The sequence below is a fragment of the Ambystoma mexicanum genome (genome assembly GCF_040938575.1).
Source record: "Ambystoma mexicanum isolate Mex_15411 chromosome 12 unlocalized genomic scaffold, UKY_AmexF1_1 Mex_chr12_unloc.2, whole genome shotgun sequence".
NCBI lineage: Eukaryota > Metazoa > Chordata > Amphibia > Caudata > Ambystomatidae > Ambystoma > Ambystoma mexicanum.
Window position 1 is genome coordinate 1,419,682 of NW_027182323.1, and position 17,173 is coordinate 1,436,854.

The 17,173-nt window shown below is 49.5% G+C and overlaps 3 non-coding genes across 3 annotated transcripts; 1 reads left to right on the forward strand and 2 right to left on the reverse strand.

Moving 5' to 3' along the window:
- The first annotated feature begins 9,744 nt into the window (after positions 1-9,744).
- Positions 9,745-9,817, forward strand: TRNAV-CAC (transfer RNA valine (anticodon CAC)). The gene has a single exon. It is a non-coding gene; the product is annotated as a tRNA-Val (tRNA).
- A 296-nt stretch (positions 9,818-10,113) lies between these two features.
- Positions 10,114-10,185, reverse strand: TRNAQ-UUG (transfer RNA glutamine (anticodon UUG)). The gene has a single exon. It is a non-coding gene; the product is annotated as a tRNA-Gln (tRNA).
- A 4,544-nt stretch (positions 10,186-14,729) lies between these two features.
- TRNAA-UGC (transfer RNA alanine (anticodon UGC)) lies at positions 14,730-14,801 on the reverse strand. Its single transcript has one exon. It is a non-coding gene; the product is annotated as a tRNA-Ala (tRNA).
- Positions 14,802-17,173: the final 2,372 nt, after the last annotated feature.

A 17,173-nucleotide genomic window follows, 5' to 3' on the forward strand; every position in this document is an offset into this window, starting at 1 on the left:
ATATCACGATCGCTGATCGATAGCTTTTCGAGTCTGACATGAGGTGGGGGGTCCAATGTTTTAAACAAGTGTGAAGTGTATTGGAGTTGGGACACCAGCCAGTACTTAAGGAAGTCAGGAGCACCGAAGCCGCCAACCTCCATCGGGATGGTCAAGGTCTTGAGTTTAAGCCGGACCATGTCTGAGTGCCAAAGAAAGGTATTAAGGGTACGAGTCAGCACCCGGAAGAACCAGCCGCTCGGCCACTGGGGGATATTGGCGAACCTGTACAGAAGCTGGGGTAATACTACCATTTTTAGTATCCCTATCCTGCCGGCAAGTGAGATCGGGAGCCTACTCCAGCGACTTTTGTCGTAAGGCTAGTGAGGTATTTTTGGTAGTTCTCTTCAAAAACCTGTTCGAATCGGCGAGACACTACTATGCCCAGGTAGGTAAAGCTTGACTGGGCCCATGTGAATCGCTGGGAATCAGGAGGGGGGCGTGTGCAGGCAGTGAGCGGCAAAAGGGTAGATTTAGAGCAATTTACTTTGAGGCCAGAAACTTGTCCAAAAAGGATATCTTCCAATATCGGAGCCAAATTGGTGTCGGGGGAACGGATGAAGAGAAGGGCATCATCAGCATACAGGGATACTATGTCCGCGAAAGGTTCCATCTCTATGGCAAAGACCAGAGGAGAGAAGGGACAGCCCTGCCTAGTGCCCCTAGTTATTTGGAAAAGGGGGGAGCATCGGTCCTCAGTACGAACCCTGGCCACTGGGTTGGAGTACAGCAGCCCGACCCAGGAAAGGAAGCGGGGCAGAATTTGCATTTTTTAAGAACCCGCCAGAGATTCTCCCACGAGACAGAATCGAAGGCTTTTTGCATATCGAGTGCCACTGCTACTGCATGCAGATTTGGGTTAATCCTGCTTATAATGTTGAAGAGACGCCTCAGGTTCAGAGAGGTGGAGCGTCCCGGAATAAATCCCGCTTGATCGGGGTGAATGATATGCGGCATGTAGGGGGCAAGGCGTAGGGCTAGTAATTTGGCGTACCCGTTGATAAGCGAGAGTGGACTATAAGAGCAGCATTGAGTGGGGGGTTTACCGGGCTTCAGCAAAACGGTTATTGTGGCTTCACAGAGCGAAGGGGGAAACAGACCTACCTCCACTGATTCCTCCCAGAGGGCCATTAGGCGAGGGAGTAGGAGTGATTTGAAGTGTTAATAGAATTCAACGGGAATGCCATCTGAGCCTGGGGATTTCCCTGATGAGAGTGAGTCTATGGCATCCAAGAATTCCCCGGTGGTGAATGGATTCTCGAGACATCCAATGGTCTCAGGGGAGAGGATCGAGAGGGGAAGCTTATCTAGGGAAGACTAGATCTCCGCTGTCGGGACATTGTCTGCATTGGCATATAGGGATTCGTAGAAAGAGAGGAATTCAGAGTTAATATCTTGCAGGGACGTGGCTAGGGTACCATCGGGTCTCTCCACTCCAGGGATGGGAGGGGCACCAAATTCTCGGTGGAGAAGCCTGGCCAGAAGATGGCCTGGGCGTTGACACTCGCCGTATTTCCTCGCAAGTCCCGGGCTGTCCAGGAACCTCAGTTCGCGGTCCGCAAGAAAACGGAATGTGTCAAGTTCCGTACCGATTGATGCCAGGAGTTCCGGAGTTTGGTGTAGCGAGCATTGAGCTTCCAGTGCGGACAGCATGGCTTTGCTTTCAGCAATATTTCTGTGAATTGTTTTAAGGATGCTGTTCTCCTTAGACAGGGCAATACCTCTTATATAAGCTTTGAAAGATTCCCAGAGGGTGGCCTGTGAGGACACTGTGTTGGTGTTAATTTCGAAGAACTCCTCAATGGCGGTCTCCAGCTCTGAGCTGAAGACGGGGTCGAGGAGAGAGTGAGGTTTCATTATCCAGTGTCTGCTGCGGTCACGATCCGGGCCCCAACAAAGGGTAATAGTCACCGGTGAATGAACAGAGAGGGTTCTGGGAAGGATCGATAGGTGAGATATGTTCCTTATAAGTATGTCACACACTAGCCATCTATCGATTCAGGAATATGAGTCATGCACCGAAGAGTAGAAGGAGTAGGAGCGGGAGTCGGGATAGAGAAGCCTCCATGCGTCCACCAGGGAAAGACTGGGGAGAGATGACAGTGTAGTGTAGGCTGCTTTGGAAAGTCGGCGAGGTCTGAAGCCGTATCTGTCAAGGTCTACGTCAAATATCGTATTAAAATCACCTCCCCAGAGGATTATTGTTAGCAGGAAGCTGTCAAGGAGAGACGTGAGATGTGAATAGAACTCCAGGTCGTCGATATTGGATCCATAGATGTTTAATAGGACCACCTCCTTATTCTGCAGACTACCATGGACTAACACATATCTGCCCAGGGGGTCGATCTGTGTAGATATGGGGTTAAATTTAAGGCTCCTGTGAATTAGAGTCATAACTCCCCGGCTTTGGGTAGAATAATTAGTAAAGTACCTCTGAGGGCCCCACATTTTGGCAAATCTTTCACAATACTCGGTGTAGGCGTGCGTTTCTTGTAAAAACAGTATTTTGACCCAATGGCGTTTGGCCTGAAGCTGTAGTTGTTTCATCTTCTTATAGTTTCCCAGCCCCCGCACATTCCAACTCATGAATGTCAAGTTATCCTCAGTTGACAGTCCAGAGGTGGTCATTAGAAGTGACGGATTAACGGGGTGGTGCTCCCCATGATCGGTGCACCATTTGATCAGCCTTGCAATAATAACTGAACAATATTGCCCCATACTCTACCTCCCCTGTGGATACCAAGCCTTTTTTAACATAAAACCCAACAACGCCCACCCCCTCCGACGTCCCGCCCCCAAACAAACAGAGGAATGACAACCCCATGCCCAAACAACCAAATCCAAACCAATGGCATCAACGCCGGGGGGCCTGTGAGCTGGCCTGGCGGCGGTGCTCCGGACCGGAAGGCAATTTAAGGATAAGCATGGTGCCTAGTGATGACATCTTGTGCCACCCGGGTAGGACTCCACCTGGGTGGAAAGGGCATGATCGCAAAATATAGAAACAATTTTCTCACGTATGGGGGAAGTAGCCCCCTAATCAATCAACTAGACCAGGAAGGTGACTGAATTTAACAGCAACTAATAGAGTAAACTAGCAACAGTGGATGAGCGCTGCGGAGAGAAATTGAACCAGAGAGGCGTTCAGTGATAACTACGAGAGTCTCCCATGGGATTATGAGGCCAGCCCTAAGGACCAGAACATACATGTCATAGACCGAAAAACTCGAGTAGGCGGAAGACAGCCCCTTCTCACGCTCATCCACCGGGTAGACATTTCTGTACCAAGTCGGAGTCCCAAATCATGAACAATCAGCCAATAAACATAACATTGACAATGTGTGTTTCAAAAGGGGGTCAGCCGGGGAAATGTTCATCGATAAATCTGGAGGCCTCCTCAGGGATTGTGAAGAAGTAGACCTGGTTGGAATGTTCAATGCTCAATTTAGCGGGGTATAACATGGAGTATTTGACCTGCAGGTCTCGAAGCCTCCTCTTTACTGCCAGGAAGGTTTTGCGTTCACGTTGGACTGCCACCGAGAAATCAGGATATAGATGGATCCTGGCAGCGCCCAGAATGAGTTCACCCTTGGCTCTAGCCGGCCTGAGCAGGGCGTCACGGTCACGGAAGTTTAGAACTCTACCTATAATGGGTCGTAGTGGTGCGCCCGGTCTGGGCTTTGCAGTGAGGGCACGGTGGGCTCTCTCGATCGCGAACTATGGGGAGAGTTTTGGAGTCTAACAATTTTAGTAGAGTGCACTCTAAGTAATCCTCCATGGGTACCTTTATGCCATCTTCGGGTACTCCGATAATGCGGAGGTTGTTACGTCTCCAGCGTGATTCGAGGTCCTCGTTCTTTTTCTCAACCTCGGCGACACGGCCAGAAAGTGTGGAGACCTCCGCCCTTAGAGAGCTCAAGTTATCCTTGGTGGTACTCACTCGTGTCTCGATCTCGGCAACCCGGCCGTCGGTCCTCTCCATATGAGCCTTGATAGAGGATATAGTGCCATTCATGTCGTCAAGCTCTCTGTGGAGCGTGGTGAACACCTCCCGGATGTATTCCATCATTTTTTGAGCGTCTGCCGGGTCCGAGGTCGAGGGGTTAGATGGTTCCTACCCGGACACCTCCCCCACCGGCCCCAACGGGGTTTTTGTGAAAATGTTAATTGAGCATTGCTTCTTTCCAGCTCCCTTGGTCATGGCACCAGGCGGAGGGTGGGCCCGAAGGCCTGGGCGGGCGGCAGGAGTGTCGAGGCAGGTCGGGAGGCAGAGGGCAGGACACAGAGGATGGTCGGACAGGCTATTCAGAGCATTCGGGCGCCCAGAGGACGACAGGGTTGAAGTGGAAAGTAGTGCTGTAATAGGATGTGGAGTCTCTGGTCACCACTGCCCGCCAGTTCGCAGGTCCGGGGGGGATCTCCCTGGCCGGCAGTGGTATGAGGGCACTGAGTGGTCAGTGAGTGGATCCCCTGGTGTCGACCGCCCCGAAGATCACGGGTGAAGGCCAAGAACCGGAGATCAGTGTGCCGTGACAGGGGTGGAAGTAGGAGCAGCTATGGGCACTGATGTGGTTGAGCAAACTGGGGAGTCCACTTCCTGTGTCGGAGGAGAGGTCCGCCAAGGCTCCCAGCAAGGCAGTGGTGGACCACAGAGGGGTTAGCAGGACGCCCACGGCCAGGCAGCGAGGAGACAGTCACTGCAGGGGTCTTCGATCCCAGTATATCCAAGTAAAGCAGAGGGTCCAGTCACTGCGCGCCGCGGTAGGGGGGACCAGCCTGGTGCACCACTAACCATGGTCTGTGTGGTGTCCCAACTGATATATGTGGCGCAATGAGCGGGAGGTGTATCACCACGGCGAATACCCCATGCAGGCACTACGGTGGAGAGCAGTAGGATCCACACCAAGAGAAGAGGTCCCAATCCAAGGGCCAGCAGCGGGCAGCGTGTGCCAACACCTAAGTGGTGCACGGGTTAATAGATGACGGCGCCCGAGGAGTCTGTGTCCCCCCCGACAGGGCCCACCAGGTCGCGTTAGGAGCGGGGGCCCTGTGCGTCTGGCAGGGTAGCAGGGCAGCGGAGCGTGACGACAGCCACAGTGGGTCCCGGCACAGAAGGTCCAGGTTCCGGTCGTGAGTCCAGGGAGGGAGGCGACGCGTGCCAGCACCGGCAGCACTACAGTGCGGATGGGCAGAGTGTCTGGTGGGACCCGAAGGGACTCACCGCAGTAGCCAGGAGCGGGAGCGTCCCGCAATCCGGTCCCAGAACAGGAAGCCTCCTCTCCGGATCCACAAGAGGCACTGATAGGCAGCACGCCGCCCTGGGAGAGGCGGCGGAGCAACAGCTCTACATTTGGGGTTGCACCCCGGGGTCCAGTCAGGGGGCTGGTGTCTGCGCACAGGCCGCAACGGTTCCTCGAGGAGTGGGGAGAAGGTGACGCCGCACCGCACAGTGCCCCTCCCCCCAGTAGGCCCCGGATCCTCAGAGTCAAGCCAAATGACTCTGGAGCAGAGGAGCGGGGCAGAACGGCGCCAGCTCCCGGCCCAATTTCAAAGCACTGGATCTCTGCGATAGGGTTGATTCAGGACGCGGGGTTCGAGCAGCACACGCCCGGGTCCTGCAGCAATTTAATAGGGTGGCTGGCCCAGGTTTTAATAGGGCACCAAAGGAGGATTCAAACAGGAAGGCGCCCCACGAAGCGGAGTTCACAATCAGGCGGCCATCTTCTATGAGAGCTACAGCGCCCCCCTCCCCAACCAAGTTATCTGAGTTGTGATGTGATAGAGATGCACAGAGGGATACAGAGAAAAAAAAGATTTCAGTACAGGGAGACAGGATTCAGAATGAGAAGGCAAAAGAGTGGGGACATAATTGAAGAATGCATGAGGAAATAAAGTGGACTGAACTGGAAAACAAAAGGGATTTATACTGAATGGTAAGTGTTATTACTTGGCTAGACTAGCTAATTTGGTTGCATCCTGCCTGAAGCTATTTTCTGACATGGCATTGCATTTTTACTGGCATCAAGGGTAAATTAAAGCCAGTATGATGAGCGTTCCTATATCGCTATACTGGCATATATGGGTGCAGCCAGTCGTGACATGTTTTCTTATTGTGGCATGGCATTTTTACTGACAACGTCAGCAGGACTATGTTCTTATGTATGGATACTGGCATATAAGGGCAAACCACATCAAGGATAGTGGCCCATCACAGCCTCTGAGCGACTAGATCTCATTGCAGTACACTTGCTGTGGAAGCAGACACATGCATGTATGTACGCATGTACAAATGCGTAGACTGTGGCTAGTGTCTGCACTTTGCACAACCACATACACACTCTAATTTCACTTTCTTCTATCATTGGGCTTTGGTAGCTCTGCACTAGTGGTGGAGTTATGAGCTATTAATCCGCGGATTTATGTGCCTCTATTGCTCTTCTTAGGTACTCCTCCACTTATCGATGCTCCATGGAATGTGTCCCTGTTGAGTCTAGCATGATCTCTAGATTAAAAACTGTTACATAGTACCCACTGAACCCTTGCTTTTCAGCTCTTTTGTCTCATCACAAGTATAATCATCCAACCGATTCTTGAGGCCCTGCTTCGCTGTAGCTGTTCCAGGAGACACCTGGTCCTTTGCAAAAGAATAGTGCGAAAACCGTACAGAAACATCTGACCTCTTGAAGACTGGTGTGCACCTTACTTCCTCCCACTTTCCGGCAGGAGATTTATTTATTGATTACGGTAGCGCCACCCACGCTGCAGCATCGCGCTCTCCCTCTGTAAGGCGGCAGAGGTCCCTTAGCATCTACTCTCTTCTTGGGGCACATTTCTTCTGACCGGCGGCGGATGCCGCCTCTTCTGCATTTTACTTTTGCAGCGGATGCTGCTTCATGCGTGTTCTGGTTTGGAGCTGCTATCGCGGAGCTGGGCACTTTCTCCCTCGGCGGGAGCAGGCAAAACACTTGATGGCCGATGCCGCAGTGCTGCAGGCTGACCCGCACTCCGGCTGCACAAGCACCCTCTTCACACACGGCTGCGGCCAGGGAGGGTCTGCCGGTGGGTCACTGGGCATCCACTCTCTCCTTTTCTTGTGGCAGTGGGTGCTGCTTCCTTTTCTTTCTCCTGCGGGCAACAGATTGTGCTGCAGGGGTCCGTCTTCCTCGTCGCCATTGGTGGGGGGCGACAGTGGACACACGGCCAGCATCACAAGTGCTGGGGGTGCCAGCATCTTGGTAGATTGCCGGGATCACCCAGACTTTCTGTTGTTGCAGGACAGGATCCCAATGGCCCATGGGGACATGGGCCTGGGCGCACTGTGGATGCCGGGAGCATCCTGGATGGAGGGTGGCCTGGGTGGACCCAGGGCACCATGCTGAACTGGGGGGCCCCTATGGGACTCCCGAGAATGGGAACTTACCACCGTTGCTGGCACCCGTAATATCCCGGTAACACACGGATTTCAGGCACCGGTAATGGTAAGGTGAGTTTGCTGGTAGCCGGCCGGTGGCTCAGGCGGGTTACCGGCCAACTCATAATGAGGCCCAATGTCTTTTGGACTGACATACTCCTGCCCGTATTGGAAGTGAAAGAGCTTGAGGGACTGGTTAATCTTCTTTATGGCCAAAGCTGTCTGAACTGGTCAGGGTGCGGAGTAACAGCTCTCCTCTAGCCCTACACCAGCTTAGGTTTCCTAGGAGACAGCCGTTAGTAAAACTCTATGTATGGAGCCACTGGTGATGATGGTTGACCAGCTGGGATTCTTCATGAAGCAGTGTGTGCAAGATGCCCATATTTATCTAATGGTGTCAACCGAGGAGAGCATCCGGCAGCTCAAACAACCCTCCCAGAACATTAGAGACTGGAAGAGGACAAACGCAGCCCTTCCAAGACTCAGTTCTTGTTCTATCCCTTAGCTCTGCCTGGGAGAGTTCACTTTACATATTGTTTCTGCGCCAATATATTCTACAGTTAAGTCCTGGGCTTCTTTGTGTTCCCAGACTGTCCCTTGCAAAGCATGTTGTATTCACTATCTAATCTGATGAACAAAATCTACAGCTACTGAAATGTATGTCACCTCTTTGCCTAAAGATGGTTTTAGGACAGTAGTTCAGGGACTGGTGTGATTAAGAGTGGACTGTATGAATTATCTTCTGTATTTCCACGCAAAGTCAAATCTGGCACCCCTAAGGCGGTCTAACATACTGAAGCCCTGCTTGTATATGCATTAAGGATGTTAGGTCAAATTTCTCCTGGTCACTGCGTCACAATGGGGGGCAAGCAACATGATAAATAAAGCTCTATATTGTTTTAAAAACTTTACAACTGTTCAGCCCAGTGTTTCTGTCTATTTGGATTAATTCATATTATATGTAATCAGGTCATCTAGAAGAAAAACGTTGATTCTCTATTAAAAACAAACATTAAAAAGTGGATCCTTTCCTTTTCTAAGGGGGCTTGTGCAGTGTGGAACGCATCTGAACCTGTGCTGTGCACTGTTACCGTGCACTCTGAATTCTCGTCCACCATGTTTTAAAAGACTTTTTGAGGAGTGCTCCTGCAGCTTGAATTGCAATTGGATGTTTTGGATTTATTAAGAAATTACTGTATTTGTGATTATTTAGTACGTGTATGTTGCAGTTCTCTATTTCTCTGGAAATTGCCCTCTGGTTCCTTTTGGGCGGGAAAAGTGTTCACAATACTAAATAACAATAATAAAGACAATTCCCTTGCATAAGATTGCTCAGGCCTGCTGTGGCCAGCACACAGCCATACTGCCCAGGCACCCTCTTGCAACCAACTCGTTAAAATGCCATTATCGGTCACAGGTTGATACATCTGTAGGGTTGGTCACAATATGCACAACCAGAAATACACTTCACACACGCATGCTCAAGCCCTCTAACGATATTCATTTTCTCTGAGACAAGTGATGACATTCAACCAATGGCGTTCCTGGGCTGCTGAGTTACTGGGGTGCCTTCTGGCTGCTCTGTGGTAATTGCATCGGCAGAGCCCCAAACCAACACATGGCAGAGGACACCTGGGAGACAGTCACACAGCTGTCTATTGAGTCTATGTGATGCTGGAAGCTCAAACAGGATGCATGTCTTTAAAGCACCGCATCCACGTGCTTCTCTCTGTCTTCCTCTGGCACGTGCACTGCTGTGCTATAGCCGCCATCCTGCGCCCCCTGTGTCATACTGGGCCCCCTATGTGTCGTCCTCTTTGGGTGTGTGATTCAAATTCATGTGGCTCTCTGGGCATTGCATTTTCCAGGGAAAACAATATCTCTTCTGTTGCTGATAAATCGTTCAGGTGTGTGGCGCATGGTATGAGGTGCATAGGTGGTGGTAGTGATCTAATACAGGGACACTCACCTGTGCCAGGTGCGGGCACAGGTGGTTGATGCAGCACTGGAGACAGATCCACGTTTACAAAGGATTTTGGATTGATTTGGGGCACTCAAAATGAAACAATACATTCCTTTAAAACTTCAAAAGATGGGGAGTGTCCATGGAGTAAGACATATATATTAACGGGATCTTGGTCGCAAGTTTAATCCAGTGTACAATGATCTGTCTGACTTCACTGGCATGGAAGGAGCCAGCTGGCTTAAATGTTACTGTGTTGATATGCCGTGCTTCAGCACCCCCTTCCATGCGCTATCATAATAATGGGAAAGAAAAGCACACGTACAGTTCCGTTTCCGTAGTGTAGTGGTTATCACGTTCGCCTCACACGCGAAAGGTCCCCGGTTCGAAACCGGGCGGAAACACTTTTAGCGAAAGCCTCTTTAATCCTCACTTTTCATCTTCCATAGTGAAGTCCATATGCACAACGTGATATGAACGAACACTATTTTAAAAACTATTTAGTAGCAAAATTAATACAGATTACATTTTTTATAGTGATAGTATGTAAAGAACACGGAACAAAATAAAGTCAGACGAAACTAAGACCGACTTTCGTTCATGATGTATTCGAATTGTAAATACTAGGAGCGGGAATGAATGAAATAAAGGGAAATAAAATTGAGATTCCGAAAAGCGTCTCATTTCAGTGAAAAATGTGAGGTTCCACCGAGATTTGAACTCGGATCGCTGGATTCAAAGTCCAGAGTGCTAACCATTACACCATGGAACCATACACTTAGTGCCACGGTACCCCTAATTTTTAGCTAAGCACAGGTGCCCTGAAATCTGCAGTACTACGAGATTTATGATAGCCTAATACACCCTTTCCCGATATCAGTAATTCTTAATCATTGGGACTTTGTATTATACTTATGTCTTTGTAAAGAGCTTGTCACGGAGAATGAGTACCTCAGGGAGCACTGAGCAGAGGTTGAAACCCCTTAACATATGCACCTTACCATCTCACCTGCATGGGATTTCATGACTCTTTCTTGCCTTTGGACCAGTCATAGAATACAGGCCTGGAACATTATGTTTATTCCCCATTGCCGTCATGATGCCATTCTGGAAAATGACTTGAAATGGCTGTTGCATTGGGCTCTGTTCAGAAAAGACTCTTGGGTTTTCTCCTCAATTACCATATCTCCAAGTGAGATTAGGCAATTTAGTATCTAGCACAGTCTCTGAACATTTCGAATTTTACAGCTTGTGAAAGATTGATATGATTGTATGAGTGTGGATTATACACAACAGTATGATGTGTTGGCCTTACTACAATGAAATAGGAATAATGTAAGGAATAGTTGAAAAGACTCTTGCTGGGGTGGACTGGGTTGTTGGCTCTTCTGCCGAGTACACCAGGCTGCCCCAGTGCCCACCCATTGGTCTAGCACAAACGCAATCTCACTAGAACCCATTGCTTGGTTCAAAACGGAGTGAAGATCCCAGGCACGTACCCCATATGTTTCAGTAAAGAGCCAGCCTCCCTTTGAACCATGCCTGCTGAGCCTCCTTAAAGCCCCACATCTTGTTCCAGTAGAGATTCAGTATTCTTGGGACACCCCCACCCCCTTGCCCAGCTGCCAAGTTTTCAGTCTATGTATGTGTGACATTTACATATTTGGAATGTACTTAACTGTTGGGGGGCCGCAGGTGGACACACTGCCGGCCTCTCACGTGCTGGGGGAGCCAGCACCTTGGTAGTTTGCCAGGATCACCCGAACTTACTCTTGTTGCAGGCCGGGACCATGATGGCCCATGGGGACATGGGCTTGAGGTGCCGGGGGCACTGTGGATGCCGGGAGCATCCTGGGTGGAGGGTGGCCTGGGCGGACCCAGGGCACCATGCTGATGCAGGAGGCCCAGACCAGCGAGACCTGCCGGACCGTGATCACATGGTGTGGGCCTGCAGGCCAGGGCTGGGGACTGGCAGCTGAAAATATTTAACTGTTTCCAAAATCCAGGTCTCACTCCTGCAACCTTCCTGAACCTCCCGCTCAGGACGAATTGTGTATCTCTGGTTTTGGGCTGTGGGGAGTGACATTATCTAATTCTTTTCACCAGCCGGGGCTGGAAACTGCAAACGGGGGCTGCTCTTTTTCCAGCCCTATGTGTCCACCTGCCGTGTTAGGCTAAACACGGGGCTAATTGCTCATGGTCATTTCCTCTGTAAAGAGGATGTTTCTCTGCTCGATCGTTGGTGTGACATCCATCGCTGACAAGACATAAACAAAATGGCCCCCGGGTCTCTGAAGTCACCTGGAAGGTGTGAAGAAGACCTTGCCCTTCCAATCGTGAGTCCCTCTCCCTCGGGACAGCCACCCCTTCCTGTCCTGCTGCCTTTCTCCACCTGGGTTACCTTTGCTTTGTGACCCTTGTGTTTGCCGCCCTGTGAATTGGAGTTGGAGGGGCCTTGGCCCTCCACCATGTTATTGCCTGGTGCCCTCATGCCCCCCTTTCAGGGTGGGTGTGCCATCTCTCTAACATATGACGTCGGGTGCTGCTATGCCCTCATCCCGAGCTTTAACCTGCTGTTGGCTTGGCATTTATCCTCGCCTGAAGCCCATAACAAATTAAGCCCAGGCATAATTATTTACAAAATATTAATATTCAACATGCAAGTCCACACAGACGATCAGTAGCGTACGTGCTTCAACACTTCTGTCCTCCAGCACCCAGCTCATTCTAATACCATCAGCTCTCTTTTCAACATTGTACTACTTTTGACTGGCCGCAACGGCCAGAAGGGGTTGTCGCCCCTTCGCTGCCCCCATCCTCCTCCTCTTTGCTTCTTCTTTTTTTCTTTTAATAAAACCATGCTCTCTCAATCCGTCGTTAAAATTCAATAATATGTCTGAGCCCACCTGAGATAGGTCAACCCCATCTTTATCGTAGTATCCTGGTACACCCCAATTTATTAGGCCATCCCTAAACATTGAGAAACATGCTCCCCTGCAAAACTTTGTCATGTCCATATTCCATTTTTTCTGGCACTTCTCCACAGCCATGTGTGAATTTGCACCCCTCCATATTTATCTGGGCACGATTCTGGCCATATGAGTCCACAAGCGCCCCCTTCCTCGCTCAATGCCCAGAACGTGGCGCACATTTCCTTAAGCAGCTGCCTTCTTCCCAGCTGTGCCACATCGTTCCCCCCCAGATGGGTTATTATTGTCTCTGGGGGTCACTCTTCACCCAGTAGCGGCTCTCTGACCTCCACCCGGCAATCCATGTGGGACCTTGTCCCAGGAAGCTCTTCTTATTATGCCTCTGAAGATGTTAACACCTCCCATCAGCGTACTGGAACTCTCTACCGGGAGGTCCCCTGCGAAAGAGTGTTTCACCGGCAGCCCTGATATGACAAAGCCACTGTCACATTAGGGTGTCGATCACCAGAGTCATTTTGAAGCATGCAGACATGGATAGTGGGTGCAGTTAGAGTACCACGAGATCAGGCTTAGGTCAAGAGAGGGGTTTTACTGTTTTGGATTCTGTCAGGCCTCCCTACGCATCCTTCCCTCTCCCCACTCTCTGCAGACACAGGCACTCTATATATGACATTGGAAGACAAGGTACACATGTCATAGCAGCCTGGATTGGACACTGACTACATTCTTGTTTTGGGCCAATCTGCTGTAGAATGTTGCCTTTATAAAGGCAGGAAATGTGGTCCTCAGTTGATTCATCTTTGGATTCTCAGAAGAAGGAGAGGAAGGATTCATTGGAAATGTGTTGGGAATGGTTAGTTTATACCAAAGTTCTCTGCCATAGAGCTGAAGACAGAAGGCTTCAGGGCAGAGGCAAGCTCTACTCTCTAACCCACCCAAGGGCACATTTGGGGTGACCAGCTTGCGCAATCTAGCCAATCATTTTTGAAAAGTCTGCACTGTACCATTTGAGCACTTCGAGCGGACTCAACCTGTCTCAGCGCCCATGATCTCGTGGGACCACCAATTGAAACGGCTTGACACTGACTCGATCCAGAAAGAGCTCCAATAAGCCTGACTCGATGCTGCTGAGCCCCAATCACAATAGACATGCGCATTTGAAGAATCTTTGTCCCCCTTGTCTGCCTCGGCACCTCAGTAACTTTTAAGCCACCTTTCTTAGCCATTTAAAAGACATATCCTTGAACATTGAAATGTGCTGCTAAAATCATTGGCCAGCACCCCTGTCTTCACACTGAATGCCCCTTTATTCCCATAGTGTGTATTCTCTCCGTTTCCTTTAGAGAGGTGGGTCTTTATTGTTTTTAATTTGTTGTATGCACTGTACGTATTTCCTAAAGTTCCTGTTTTTGTAGAACCTTGGTTGGGCATTTATTCATGTTGGTACCACCATACTATTGGTGTTTGTGTGCAAATGTAACAGCTCAAACGCCTCAGAAAGAATTTAGACTGCCCTTTGCCACAGTTACCAAAAGAGGCATAGGGGGTATACCTGTCGGGTGTGTCGGCTTCCCCTTTATGACTGCGCTCATTGCTGGTTTAGTAGCAGTCTGGGGCTGAGTAGGTGTTTTGGACACTACTCACCCCTGTGCTCCTACAGAGCAATAGTCATTTCGTCACCCCGAATGTAAAATTTTCTGTTATGCCCCAGCAAGGTTTGTGCCATACAAAACACAATACATACATGCAATAAAACATGCCTGTGCTATGCTATAAGATCCTTGTGCACTGCCACAGTGAGGCGTTATGTATTGCCGTATGCTGAAATGAATGTACTACTGCTTGCAGACGGCGGCGAATCAAGTGCACAGTTTTACTTTGACTATGTACATGTTAAGAGCGTTGAAACAAAGTTTAAAAAAAACACATCAACGAATAGGTTATGATAATTTACAGCTATTTTTAAAGAAAACATTTAATGAATTCTATTTTTCCCTTTTAAAGAACTCCTTCGAGGCACTTCAGAGAAGTCACGTGGAATGTTTGCCTGCCCAATCCTGCCTGCTGCTGCTGCTTCCCATGATCACTTTGTTCTATGCTATCTATATTTGTCAGTCACCATCTCTCCAGGGGTTTTGTTTACTGTGAACCCCATTCGCGGTATTGCTGAGGCAGCTCCGGCTGTTTGTTGTCTAGACAGGGCCCCAGTCTGGTAATGTGAACTAGTCACAAGAAGGATAGTCTTGAAACGTGAGCGACGGAATATGTTCAATGTAGTGAGATGCGACATAAAATTATAGTCCTCTTTACCAGAAACCCAAAGAGGATGTAACAGTATATCCTTTAAATGTTGGCGTTCATGCGTACCCCAAAAAATATATGCACCTGGAGATGCCGGGGATTGAACCCGGGGCCTCATACATGCAAAGCATGCGCTCTACCACTGAGCTACATCCCCTCACCTAAAACACACCATCGTAATATCTGTGCCGTCCGACCCTCGGCCCAGTAATTCTGCAAATGAAATCTAGTTTGTAGAAAAGGTTCGGCAGTGAAATCGAAAGTGATAATCGATGCAGGACCGAGATTGTTTCTGCTATAGGGACTGCTGGTGGCTGTGCTACATCCCTTTACGATAACGTTCCACTAATGTTAGAGTCGGCACGGAGTTTTTTGTATGTGGGAACTGTTTTCATTCTCTATCTCTGTTCTACTTTGGGATGTTTCCTCTTTCGCCTCGCCACAGAAATCAGAAGGAATGTGTCAGGCTTTCGTTTGCCACCACATTCTCATCACCTGGTATAGAGCGAACTTCCCACAATCTTTCTTCTGTTTTATCTCTGTCCGCAGAATATCGATTTTCAGGGATTACAGCTGGCTTCACTAGCAGGAATATGTGTCACTGGTGTTGTGCCACAGAGGGCCGATCCAATAGCAAAGCACCACCACGTGACTGCTTGGCACCATGTGCTGCTGCTTTTAAACAAGCACTGGCAATGCCAACAGTTTGGACTTTTATCTAGGCCTGGGAAAGGCACTTGCCAGGCACCACCCTAGTGGTATTAACTGGCCACTGATGGTACCAGCAGCAAAATGGTGTGTGTACCTGGGTATCTAATAATAGTGCCGGCAAACGTCTAATACTTAAATCTTAAAACACAAGCCATCACAGTAGGCTTTGTCAATGCATGTTTTTATCAAGACTTCAGTGAAGGACACGCATGGTGCTTGTGAATGTAGACTTGGTTACGACATTTTAATTACACCGGTGGCACTTTACTCCTGCAATTAAGACATTAGCCCTCAGAAGACTGCTTTGAAAAAACACTGGCAGACATTTCGAGTGCAAAGCTAGATGGTAAGTCTTGATTAAAGTTAACTCAAAGAGTTCCCATAATTAGGAGTTTTGGGTCTGGAGGGGCAGGACTGGGTGGGAATGGCCACATGGCCATGGCAGTCAATGGGTGGGCAAATAACTAAACAACACTTACAAGCTTTGGTTCCCTCCTCAGATGCCTTTTTCCCCGATCTGGACTCTAATGCAATAGTTTCAGCATATAGGTGGGTGCCACCTAATAGCCCAAAGTAATAAAGGATCTAGGTGGCAACAGTGTCTGCCTCTCAGTGCTGGCACACTTAGGTGAGTGAGGGGAGGTGGCAGGCCCGTCTAGGGTCTGCCGCTGCCCACATCCTCTTCCTCTCTGTCCCATCCACCAAGTTATCTTTTTTTTATTTATTTTTTTACTTTTATTTATTTAGCTTGGCAGCACAGGAACAGGTGAGCTACATACAGGACAAGTATAATCAGAGCAATGCAGGTAATACAAACATATAAAGCAAATTCAAAACCAGTTTGTGCACATGTGGCAGACATCCAAGGTGGGTGTGGGGGCAGTGAGTGAACAATTCCGGAGGTTGTGCGGGAATAGCAGGGGGAGAGGACTGGAGATGTAGAGTCCGAGGCAGAATCAATGGGAGCCATGTATGAACGAAACCTTGACCAAACATCTCTGGGTCTTTAGTGGGTTGGCTGTTGTATAGCCCAGGATTCTTCGGTGTCCGATGCCCATGTGACCGCCCTGAGCCACTGTGCATGGGTGGGTGTGGTAGGCCGAAGCCAGCAGAGTAAAATAGAGCGTACAGCAAGTGGCATGCAAAGTCCAGCCAGGTTTTTGGAATCTCAGCGGAGCTCAGAAAAGTCATGGAAAAGACAACTCATTGGGGATAGGGTAATAGGGTGATCGAGGATAGCTGACATAGTAGCACATACTGCGCTACAAAATTGAGTGAGACGGGGGCAGGACCAAATCATGTGGATATAGCCAGCGTTGTCGCAGCCACACCTGGGGCACCTTGGGGACAAGTCATTTGAAATGTGGTGTAGTCTGCTCGGGGTGTAGTGGTATCTGTGGTGCACCTTGAATTGGATCAATTTAAAGCGGGAGTTAAAGGATACCTGATGAATACATGCACACTTTCGGGCCCATCGTTCATCTGTGATTTCGAGACCAAGGTCATCCCCCCAGGTATGTCTTAACTTGGTAAATGTAGGGGCCGATCTAGCCTGTACCAGGGTGTAGAGTCTGGAAACTTTGCCCCTCATGGGGGTGGGAGAGGTAAGCTCCGTAACTGCAGGTTCATCAGGTGGCAGCACTGGGAAACTGGGGTATTTGTGTTTAAGGATTTTCCGGAGGGGTGACTACTGAAGCCAAGCGGATGGTCTCCGCTTCAAGGACAGTGGAAGATCTGGCCACTCTATGAAGTTACCCTGTTCGAAGAAGTCCCATAGTTGTTCATATCCAGGCTCTGCCCACCGGCGAACGATGACGG